A 12,148-nucleotide genomic window follows, 5' to 3' on the forward strand; every position below is an offset into this window, starting at 1 on the left:
ATCAATTCTCTGAACAGGGATGACTTACAGTCTTTCTCCTGAGTTTTCTTATTATGTTACCCTTATTTTGACAAAAGGAAAATTCTATTTATTTACTATTTATAATCTTAACCAGTACAGTATCAACATGAGGCCTAATGAGAACCCAATGCATGAGTTTACTGAGCAAAAATAATTACCCAGTTTTAAAAAGTAAATTGCTGTTTTTGAATCAGACATTCCCCCCCCCCCTGAAATCAGAGAGGCATTCTGCACTTATATCAGAGTTTCTGAACGATGACACCACAGACATGTTGAGCTGGATAATTTATTGTGAGGGCTGTCCTGTGCATCATGATATATTTAGGAGCATTGCTGGCCTCTACTGCTAAATGCCAATAGAACTTTCCATCCAGAGATGTGAGGAAGAAAAGTTTCCAGATTTTTTAAATGTCTTCCTGGGGACAAAACTCTACCCCAGTTGAGAACCACTTACTAAATCTTAGGTTTTACTGCTAATGAGATTGGAAGGTTCTTTTTTTTTTTTTTTTTTTTTTTAATATTTTATTTATTTCTTTGAAGCAGAGGGAGCACAAGCAGGGGGAGCTGCAGAGGGAGAGGGAGAAGCAGGCATCCCGCTGGGCAGGGAGCCCGATGCAGGACTCTGTCTCAGGACCCTGAGATCATGACCTGAGCCGAAGGGAGATGTTTACCAACTGAGCCACCCAGGTACCCCGAGATTGGAAAGGTCTAAGGAAAACCATAAAGAATAAAAATTGGGCACATTAGGCAGAGTTCTTTTATAACTTTGGCAGCTGCCTAATGCTAGATAGACTACATGAACCCCCTTTGAAAAGCTCAGTGGACCTTAACTTTTGCTCTATTTTCATACTGTATCCTCACCCACTGAGATGTGTGTGTTTCACTTTTGAGACCACTGGTGATAGCAGTGAGGATACACTAGTCAGGCTGTGGTAACAAGTCAAAAGTCGGGGTTCCAACAAGGAGTGTTTCTTATATATGCTACATTTTGCCAGTTGGCTGGGAGCTATGCTCCATGTCTGTGTACTCTGGGACCCAAGCTGTCACTGTCTTAAACTTTTCCAGGAGACAGTATTCTAGAGTCTCCAACAAATTCTGTGGTTCAGAAGAAACACTTGTTTCCATTTGCTGGCTTGAATTTGTCATATGGCCTCACCCAAGCAGGAAAGTACCCAGAGGTGCAGCCCTGCCACGCATGTGTCCTTAAGGCAGACAGCTGGAATATTTGGGGAACATCATTAAGGATTTTCACATGTACTGGAAATTTTCACATGTACTGGAATTTGGGATCAGACCTAGATTGAAATCTTGACTAAGTTTTTAAACTTGTGCATTTATTTAACCTTCCAGAGCTCCAGTTTGCTTGTTATAAAATAGGAATAACAACATTTACTTAGTAGGGGAATAACAGCAAATATGGAAGTTTAGATAATGAACCTAGCATTTCAGCAAATGCTCTATAATTTATGATAAATATGAAAATAATGGTTATTTTGCTGTGTTTTTTGGGTTTTTTTTGTTTGTTTGTTTTTGTTTTGTTTTGTTTCTGCCCCAAAGTCACCTGGATGGGATGCAGACATGTGATAGAAAGGCTAGTGATTTGTTTTGGAAAAGTGGGGTCGTCAGGGTGGTTCACAAAGCAGAGCCTGAGATGCTGGAATGAGGGGGTATTTCACTGCTGCCCTTGGTATTCAGCGCAGAGGGATTTTCTGTAGCTTGTAGGCTACATTATGAGACTAAGGAAGCATCTGAGATAATAAGGTAAAAATTCTTAGAGTATTTGCTTTGCTTCCTATCCATTACCTCAAAGTTTGACATTTATATTCTGTTTGGAATTGAGCTATCAAGATTCTTCACCAGAATAGAATTTTCAGGTTTGGTTACGATATTCTTTAACATTTTTTAGGTTTTTTGGATATTATTGGTGAATGAATGTGATTTAAGAAAACACCTTTGCTAAGCTTCACAAGGAATACCCACAACAGTCTGGATTTAATGCCACCACTCCACTGAAACTGCTTCCAAAAGCAGGTCCTAGTATCTTCCTGGAACTCTCAGCCGCATTTAACACTGTAGCCCACTCGCTCCTTGAAATTGTCTTGCCGTTTGCAACACTATTCTGTTGGTTCCTCCTCTTTAGGCTCTGTTCTGGCTACACCTCTTCCCTTGACCATCTTTCAGGATGTTATCCTTGTTCCTCTTTTCCCCTTGCTGCACCGGGAGGCTGAGCGCCGTGGAGACAGGTATTTTGTTTGTTTTTTTAATTTTATTTATTTATTTATTTTTTATTGGTGTTCAATTTACTAACATACAGAATAACCCCCAGTGCCCATCACCCGTTCACTCCCACCCCCCACCCTCCTCCCCTTCTACCACCCCTAGTTCGTTTCCCAGAGTTAGCAGTCTTTATGTTCTGTCTCCCTTTCTGATATTTCCCACACATTTCTTCTCCCTTCCCTTATATTCCCTTTCACTATTATTTATATTCCCCAAATGAATGAGAACATACAATGTTTGTCCTTCTCCGACTGACTTACTTCACTCAGCATAATACCCTCCAGTTCTATCCACGTTGAAGCAAATGGTGGGTATTTGTCATTTCTAATAGCTGAGTAATATTCCATTGTATACATAAACCACATCTTCTTTATCCATTCATCTTTCGTTGGACACCGAGGCTCCTTCCACAGTTTGGCTATCGTGGCCATTGCTGCTATAAACATCGGGGTGCAGGTGTCCCGGCGTTTCATTGCATTTGTATCTTTGGGGTAAATTGTTTTGTTTGAAAGGGATTCAAAGAGAATTCAAAAGTGAATTAGTCGGTAAGATTTAAGAACTGGGGGATTTCACTTAATCCATGTTTCTGCTTCTCGGAGAAATCAGAACTGTCAACACTGGGCCAGGATTTCCCCGTAGCAGCGCTCAGCAAGGGCTGAACAGTGGCTGCGGCCCTCAGCCAGCACAAGCACCCGGCTCGCCCCCCGCCTTCCCCAGCTGTCCTGGGAAAGTACAGTTTGTATCTCAGTCAGGGGTGCCTCGTTCTCAAGCCAAAATCTTGTTTGGCTTGAGAATCCTCATCATCATCATACAGTCCCCTCTTAGGTTCACCTTTTTGTTCTTTGATTCTATCCGTAGACTTTTTCAATGTTCCCTTACTGTGCTTGGTTTTATCTCACTGTTCTCTTTCCTGATACTTTCATTTCTCCTTTTAGTTTTAATAGGTCATTTTCTTCTGTTTTCTATGTATTTAATTTGTGGTAGAAACTTCCAAAATAAATGTATTTGTGTGTGTGTGTCTGTTAAAGTAGAATCTGAGGAGTTCATCTAACCTAGTGGTGATCTAATCCTGCTCTGTAGGGTGATACCATTTGCAAAAATAAGAAAGTTTTGTATAACATGATGGATTTTTCATAAAGCAAATTCACTTAATGTCAAGAAATTTATCCTTTTTTCTTTTTACCAGAGGGCTTTAAAATGTCCACTGATGAAATTATGGTGGTAGTAGAGGGAAGTGAATTCTTTAGAATGTTTTCACTTGGCAAAATTGAGTTGATAACTTAATTTCTTACAAATTGCTTCCTGTGTAAAAGTCATACTTTTACCAAAAAAAAAAAAAAAAAAAAAAAGTCATATACTGTGGACCACAGGTATATTTCTAACCTCAGAGCCAACATAAGAATTCTTTGTACAGCACTGCTGACAAATCCTCACCCAGTTCCCTATTTGGACTCCTTTAATGAGAGTGCATTCAGATATCTAAGTAATCAGGTGAAGTGGTGATGGATAAGGGATAGTGTAGTGCAGGTCACAGCAGAGAGACAGGTCCTTGACACAGCAGGCATATTAGGCACCTTATAAAGTGCTGGCTTGAATTTGTCATATGGCCTCACCCAAGCAGGAAAGTACCCAGAGGTGCAGCCCTGCCACGCATGTGTCCTTAAGGCAGACAGCTGGAATATTTGGGGAACATCATTAAGGCACCTTAGCCCCCATATAAGGCACCTTAGCCCCCAAAATGGTATGTGCACAACTGAGATTTAACAAAAGATGGGGATCTTTATTTAAAATATTGTACAAGGGCGTCTGGGTGACTTAGTGGCTGGGCGTCTGGGATTGCCACAATGCCAGTAAATGGCAAGGCTGACCTCAGAAGGCAGGCCTTTGAGAATCCAAAATCCCTTATATTTTTATTTATCTTTTTAAAAAGATTTCTTTAGTTATTCTAGGGCGGGGAGGGAGGAGGAAGGATAGAGTCTTAAGCGGACTGTGCTGAGCATGGAGCCTGACGCAGGGCTCGACCTCACCACCCCGAGATCATGACCTGAGCCATGAATTGGACACTTAACGACTGAGCCACCCAGACATCCTGAGAATCCAAAACCCTCTAAAAGAAAGCTTCCATTTCCATATTTAAAAAAGAAAATGAGCCAAGAGAAAGCCAATGTTCCCCCCCGCACCCGCTTTTTTTAATCACAGGACAGAGAATTGCTACAGTAGGTTACTACTACATGAAGCATCTGCTCATGTTTGAAAACTTTTACCCCAAGTCTCAGACCGTGTTTTAATGACAAAATAAGCTTGCCAAACCGAATCGAGAAAGTGTTGGTTTCTGCCATAACCTGTGTTTATGAACTTCTGTTTTTAATGCATTTCCGTAGCTTTCAAAATCCTTTCATTTGTCACAGGGGCCCCTGTCCTAGGAATTAGCCAGGTTCTTTTGTATTATAGACGTTAATAAATGTTAGTAGATGTGTTGTAGATGTTAGGTAATGCGTTAGTAAAATTCCCGATTGTTTGAAACTCCTTGAGATTCTAGGATGCTATGTATTTTAGCATTCCTACAACACTGTATACTTCCAAAGTAATTTATAATCATCAGTTAGATATTTCCCACACAATCTCAGTGGAATAGATTGGTATTCTTGTTATTTTACTGATGACAAGACAGATAAAGCCAGTTTGACTGACTTGAAGTTTACATAAGTCACTTGCTCCGTCTAGATGAACATTCAACTTAAGGTTCCTAGCTTTGTGCTGAGTTCACAGGATGATGCTCTCTCAAAAAAACTGGTGATTTTTCAATTCTTTTCTGCAAATAGATTGATTTCTGGTTGCTGGGAAAGCTCTGGATGCCAACATTCCATGAGGCCAACCCTTATAGCAGAGCTCAGCAGCCCTTTCAGCTGGGTGTTTATAGGGAGCACATTTAAGATGCAAGTGAAAAAATCCCCAAGTCTGAAATAGTAAACCCCATCCTCTTTTCTACATTTCTCTTCCTAGGTTTTTAAGGTCTTCATAAACTGGTTTGTGCCATAGCCTCACCCTTTGTATCAAATGTTACCCCACTCTCGTTTCCCCACTTCACACCCTAAATTGTGGTTCCCATCTAAACTAATGCACCTGCAAGATCAGGTTCTAGTGGCAACTTACCCACATTATACCCTATCATTTCTTCTCTAGCCCTTGTTCCTCTCACCTAGGATAGTACAAATATGCCGTAGTTGCGTCCCTGCCCACAGAGCTAGTCCCTTTACTCCCCCTCCCTTCATGCTACCAAAGCGAACTGCCAGACATGCAAATCTGAGCACATCTTCTAACCTAAACTTTCCAGTGGCTTCCCAGTCCTGGAGGATGAAGTCCTCTCTGTAACATGGCATTTAAGGGAGGTCCTTTCCGACTGGTCCTGGGTACCTCGCCAGCATCACTTCCCATCACTCCTTTCTTTAGACTTATGCACTAGAATGATTTATGTTCCCCAGGGTCCCATGTATTTCATGCCTGTGAACATTTTTCTCACACCCCTTTTATTTAAATGTATTCCCCACACCCCCTCACATTTATTACATCAGCTGCTTAATTCTTTTTAGCCTGTTATGACTAGACTCAGCAGTCAACAGCAGGAAATCTTCCTTGAACCAACAAGGCGCCTCAGTGCTATAATGGTGCTCAGCATGTAATACTGAGCATGTGATTACTGTGATACTCATTTTGCCACATTTACACATATCCCCTCATTTTGTACACCTTCAACTTATATGTCAGCTGCATCTCAGTAAAACTGGAAAACACTACTGGCTGACTTACATTTATAATTTCCCTCTAGACTCTACACCCCTTGAAGACAGTGACTGCTACTCATATTCGTATGTGAGGCGTCCTGGACAGGGACTGACAGATAGTCACGTGACGTTTTAAACTATGTCTTTTCTCCTATCTTTTCATGAACATTAATTTATGGTACTAGTGGGCTTCATATACTCTTTCAGACAACCTTTTAGCTTAAGATTCGCCTTAATTTAATGAACATTTACTGAATTCCTGCTCTGTGCTAAGCATGGTGGTCGAGATTGCACTTCAAACATAAAGCAAGGGAGAAATACGACGAGAACAGTAATACAAAGGATTAAGTGCTAAATCAGAGTTTGTATAAAATCCTTTTGAAAGAAACGTGGAAGCAGTTCTGCTTGGAAAGAGGAGTAGATAATGTGTGAAGGGTGACGGTGTGGTGGATTTGTACTGGATCAATTTAAACTTAAGACTGTGTCTCAGAATCCCCTTCCGTGTATACTTTCCAAGTCCTGGCCATAAGAGAGATTTTGCACAAAATTTGGAAGGCGCGGATCAAGCAGAAGCTTGGACAATTCGCCTGAGGGCATCGAGTGTCACTAGCATGTGTACTGTTGACGATCTGCTGGCTCACTTCACTGGTGTGAATTAACTGTGGGGCCTGCAGCCTCCCCCTCTGCTAGATCTTCTCCTTCGGGGTCTCCGAATCCTGGGGCAAGCACCACACCAGACATGTCAGCAACAGTCCTGTATAGATGGCTTAATCGGCTCCCACCATTACCTAAGGCCAAAGTCTCCATGATCCTTGTTGGTCTCAACTGATACAGAATTTGCTGCTATAATGAAATACCTAAGCCAGGTAATGGGTTTTGGGACTGGGACTCAGGTTAAGTCAGAAGGGTCTTCTTTGGGATGCCTGGGTGGCTCAGTGGTTGAGCGTCTGCCTTTGGCCCAGGGCATGATCCTGGGATCCGAGATTGAGTCCCACATCAGGCTGCCTGCATGGAGCCTGCTTCTCCCTCTGCCTGTGTCTCTGCCTCTCTCTCTCTCTCTCTCTCTCTCTCTCTCTCTCTCTCTCATGAATAAATAAATAAAATCTCAAAAAAAAAAAGACCCTTTTAAAAAAAGATTTTATTTATTTTAGAGAGAGAAAGTGTATGTTAGCAGAGTGGAGGTTGGGAGGGATGGGCAGAGAGGGAGAAGCATCTGAAGCAGACTCCACACTAGAGCCCAGCTCGGGGCTCGATCCCAGGACCCCGAGAACACGAGCTGAGCCAAAATCTGACTTAGCCACTCAGGCACCCCTAAAAGGGTCTATGAAGAGACCTGATGTCACCCCCGGAGGCTGCTGGCAAGAATTTAAAGGAATATGAAGAAAATATTATTGGAAATGTTATTGTTAGGTTATTGGAAGAAAGGTGACTCGTTACATAGGAGCAGAAAGTTTTAACAACGATGCCAGCAGCATTAACACAGAAAATAAGTCTATCTCGTCAGCTCGATGATGTCTAGGCAAAATGTTAAAGGTGCTATCTAGATTCTTCTAGTTGCCTATGGTAAAAGAGCAGAAAGGCAAGCAAGAAGAATGTAAATGAGCCACAAATTTGGGGGTTTGAAAAAAAAATTTTTTTTTTTTTTTATTCCCAGCCTCTTCAGACAGTAAATGATGCTAGAATTAAATGAGTTCCAGACAGAGCACAGATCCGGGAACTGTCAGGAAAATGAAGTCGAAAGAGGAAGCCAAGGGCATGACTGTAAAACCCTTTGTTGAGACCTCGGGAAGATTAAAGATGCTTTCTAGTCAGCACATGAGAGAGCGAGCTGCTCAAGTTCTTAAGGCTATTGTCCCACAGTAGTTTCACGTGGAAACCCAAAACAGAGAACAGTTCTTGCAAAGACATGCTGGGTGAGGCTTCTGTCTGATATAGCGTATTATAAACTCAAGACAAGCTTATAAAGTTTTTAAAGGGGCTATTATCAGTTTGGATCAAATGTGACAGGATAACTTAAAAAAAAAGATTTATTTGAGAGAGAAAAGACAAGCAGGGGGAGGGGCAAGGGAGAGGGAAAGAATCCTCAAGCAGACTCCCCGCTGAGGTGAGGTCCATCCCAGGACCCCAAGATCACGACCTGAGCCAAAATCAAGAGTTGTACACTTAACTGAGCCACCCGGGTGCCCCCAAATGTGACTATGAAATGAAAAGATGGGGGCGCCTGGGTGGATCAGTTGGCTAAGTGTCTCCCTTTGGCCCATGTCATGATCCCGGGGTCCTTGTTTTGAGCCCCACTTCAGACTCCCTGCTCAGTGGGGAGTCTGCTTCTCCTTCTACTACCATTTGCGCGCTCTCTTGCTCTCTCAAATAAATAAAATCTTAAAAAAAAAAAAAAGAAAGGATGAACCCTCATATACTGCTGGTAGGAATGTAAACTGATGCAGCCACTTTGGGAAACAGTCTGCTAGTTCCTCTTGAGTACCCCATGGTGTAGCAATTCCTCTCCTAGGTAGATAATCCAGAAATTTTTACACAAATGTCCACAGCATCATTCGTAACAGCCAAAAAGCAGACACAACCCTGAGCGTCCACCAACTGATAAATGGATAGAAAAGGTAGTAGGGCGACACGATAGAGTATTTTTAGATAAAAAGGAATGAAGTAGTGGTACATGCTGTAACACGGATGAACCTTGGAGACACTGAGCGAAAGACGGTCACAAAAGAGCACGTGTTGTATGATTCCATCTATATAAACGTCCCAAACAGGCAAATCTATAGAGATAGGAGATCGGTGGCTGCCTAGCACTGGAGTAGATGGGAAGGACTGGAGGGTGATAGCTGAAGGACACAGGGTGGGGCGCCTGGGTGGCTCAGTCAGTTAAGCATCTGCCTTCACTTCAGGTCTTGATCTGAAGGTCACAATCTCAGGGTCAAGTCCCGCATCAGGCTCCCTGCTTGGTGGGGAGTCTGCTTCTCTCTTTCCCTCTGCCCTCTCCCCACCTGCTTGTGCTCTCTCTCTCTCACTCTCAAATAAATAAAATCTTAAGAAAAAAAAAAAGACATAAGGCTTCTTTTTGGGTGATGAGAATTCTAAAATCGATTGTGGTGATGGCTGCACAACTTGGCGAGTATATTTAAACCACTGCCTTGCACACTTTAAATGGGTGAATTGTGTGGTACGTGAATTACAAATCAAAGTTGTTACCAAGAAAGTGAAAAATGAAAAGTGGTCTTAGGACCCTTGAACTTCTATGGACAAGCACGCTGAGAAAATTTAGCAAATATGGGCTACATTTTATGAAAAAAGAAAGATAATTCAAGAGCCCAGAGAGGGGCCCAGGCAGTAGGACTGAACATTAATGAAGGATTTGACAACATGTACTCAGTTGGGTTCCAGAATTGCTACAAACCAGGGCTTCCTTGTGCCTCCAATTTTTCCCTTTTTTGAGGGGCACTGTCTACGGCCTGCCTGTTTCACCTCACCCATCGTTACCTTCTGGGTATGTGAGGACAAGATAACACGTCTCTTCAGTTCATAAGTCTTCAGATCAACATGAACTGTCCTTGAAATGGACTCAAGGAACTGCCTTTAAGGAGCGAGCGGCATCCACCTTTGTGCGTGATTTAGATGACAAGATTGACAATGTGATGCTCCAAACAGATGAAATTTGGGGGAAGGAGGTTCTTGGGAGAAAGTCTCTTCTGTCGTATGTGTTGAAGGAATATAAATAACTCATGGCCAGGGGGTGGACTGTGGTGACTTTTAAGACATGTCCACTTACCATCAAGAAGTGGGGTCTAGTTCATCTTCCTTTGAATATGGGCCCTTCTCAGTGATTTGCTTCTGATGAACAGGACGAGGTAGAGGTGATGCCACCCGATACGGAGCTAGGTCTTGAAGTCCTATGGCTTCCATTTCACTTGCTCTCTTGGGCTGCTCACCCTTCGAACTAAGCCACCATATTGGGAGGAAGCTCAAGCCACCTTGAGCTTGGGTAGATTGGGTGTAGATGTTTTCCACCATATTGGGAGGAAGCTCAAGCCACCCTGAGCTTGGGTAGATTGGGTGTAGATGTTTTCCAGCTGACTGCCCAGAACCTACCACCAGATAGGTGAGTGAGATGCCTTCTTCAGATGATTTCCACCTCAGCCTTTCAGTCATCCCAGCTGTCCCCGAGAGCAACACTGTCAAGCTTTCTCCACTGAGCCCCGCCCAAATTGTAGATCTGTGAATAAAATAAATGTTTTAAGCCAGGTTTTACAGTGGTTTGCTACCCAGCAATCAATCACTGGAACAAAGGACTGACGGCACGTTGGAAGTGAGAGAAGAGGAGGAATCAAGAATGTTTACCAGATATTCTAGGTTAAGCAAATTAATATAAAGCAGTAGCAGCTTGCCCCGCGGGGCCTGTCGACCTGTTCACAGCAGCAATAAGTTACCAGTGTTTGCATAGTGTCCGCTGGGGCACTGGCTGCACACAGCTACTTCAGAGGACATGAGTGTCCATGGGATTTCCTTTTTAAAGCCTATGATCAATTTGTCTGATAGTAACAACATGATTATTCTCCAGAAGTCACAACAGTATCAAAGGAAAGAAGCTGGAAGATAGGTTTGGAAGAGCTAAGACAAAGCACAGCGATGAAGTGGCAGAAAAATGATTTTATTATAGCAACTGGAAGTCACTATTAATCAGCACCTCTTATTTTGCTATTATGATACTGATGTAATGATTATTCTTTAGGACTCTTACAACCAAAATCAATATGTAAAGTGTAAGTATACAAATATAAATATATACGTATATCGCAAATGCCTCTAAGCCTCAAACTGACTCCTATGAGTTCCAATAATAATCAAATACCACTGGTTTCAGCTCCTCCCACTTCCTGTTATTTTTATTTTTGTCCTAATCTTTTATTTGAATAAAAAGAAAAATATAATGAGCCCATACACACCCATTACTAAGCATTAATAAGTTTGATGTTTCTCCACTCACTTTCCCCCTGTTATTTTAAAGAAAATTCAAGACATCCGTCATTTCGCCTGAAAATTTCAGATGCATTTCTAGATGGTAAGTGCATTTAAAAAAATACTACCAGCACACCATTATCACACATAACAGAATTAGCAATTCCTATCATCTAATACCCTGTCCATGATCACATTTCCCCAATTGACTCCACAGTATTCTTATTCAAATCAGGATCCGAACAAGGTCCCCATATTGCATATGGCTGTAATTTCTCTTGTCTCATTTATTTCATAACCATTTCTCCTCCTTTTTATTAATGCCATTGATTTGTTGGTTGAACCTTATGTCATTTGCTCTGCAGAATTTCTTATGTTCTGGATTTGGTTCACTGCTTCCCTGAGATGAGTTTAGCTTGTTCCCTAGTACTCATATTTTCTGTAAATGGCAGTTAGATCTGGATACATGATTAGGTTCAGATTCAATTTTTAGGCAAGAATATTTCATAAGTAGGTGCTGTGTACTTTCTGCATCATAACACGAAACTTGTAGCATGTGGCTGTCTCAATTTTAATGATGCTAAAACTGAATAAGGGTTTAAGTTATTAGCCTGACTTCTTGCTTATAAAGTTCTCATCAACCTCTTACCTGATGCTCTTAGCATCTAGTTATGATTTTTGTGAGGTCGGTTATTTCATCAGGATTTACAAAAATGGTGATTTTTCTAAATTTATTTTTCCTTCTTCATTTATTAGCTTTAATTTTTCCTTTGACTAGAAACTTCATTAACTCTTAAGTTACACTAAAATGCACTTGTACTAGAAAAGAGAATGCTTCCTTTTTTTCTTTATCAACTTGCCGACTCAGTGATCTAGCAATCCCTTTGTAATCAATGAGTTTCCTTTATTTTTAAAATACCATTATGAACTCTCAGATTTTAATGTATTTTCACATGTCTCGCTTTACTCTGTCTGATCCTCGGATTTCCCATTTTAGACCAATGGGAGCCTCTAGCAGTTGGTTTTTGTGTCCTTTTGATGTGTGATCTCATGAGTCTGAAAACTTGCATGTCCCTGGCGTAAGACACCCTAGGCTC

Source organism: Canis lupus, chromosome 29 (genome assembly GCF_003254725.2).
Source record: "Canis lupus dingo isolate Sandy chromosome 29, ASM325472v2, whole genome shotgun sequence".
NCBI lineage: Eukaryota > Metazoa > Chordata > Mammalia > Carnivora > Canidae > Canis > Canis lupus.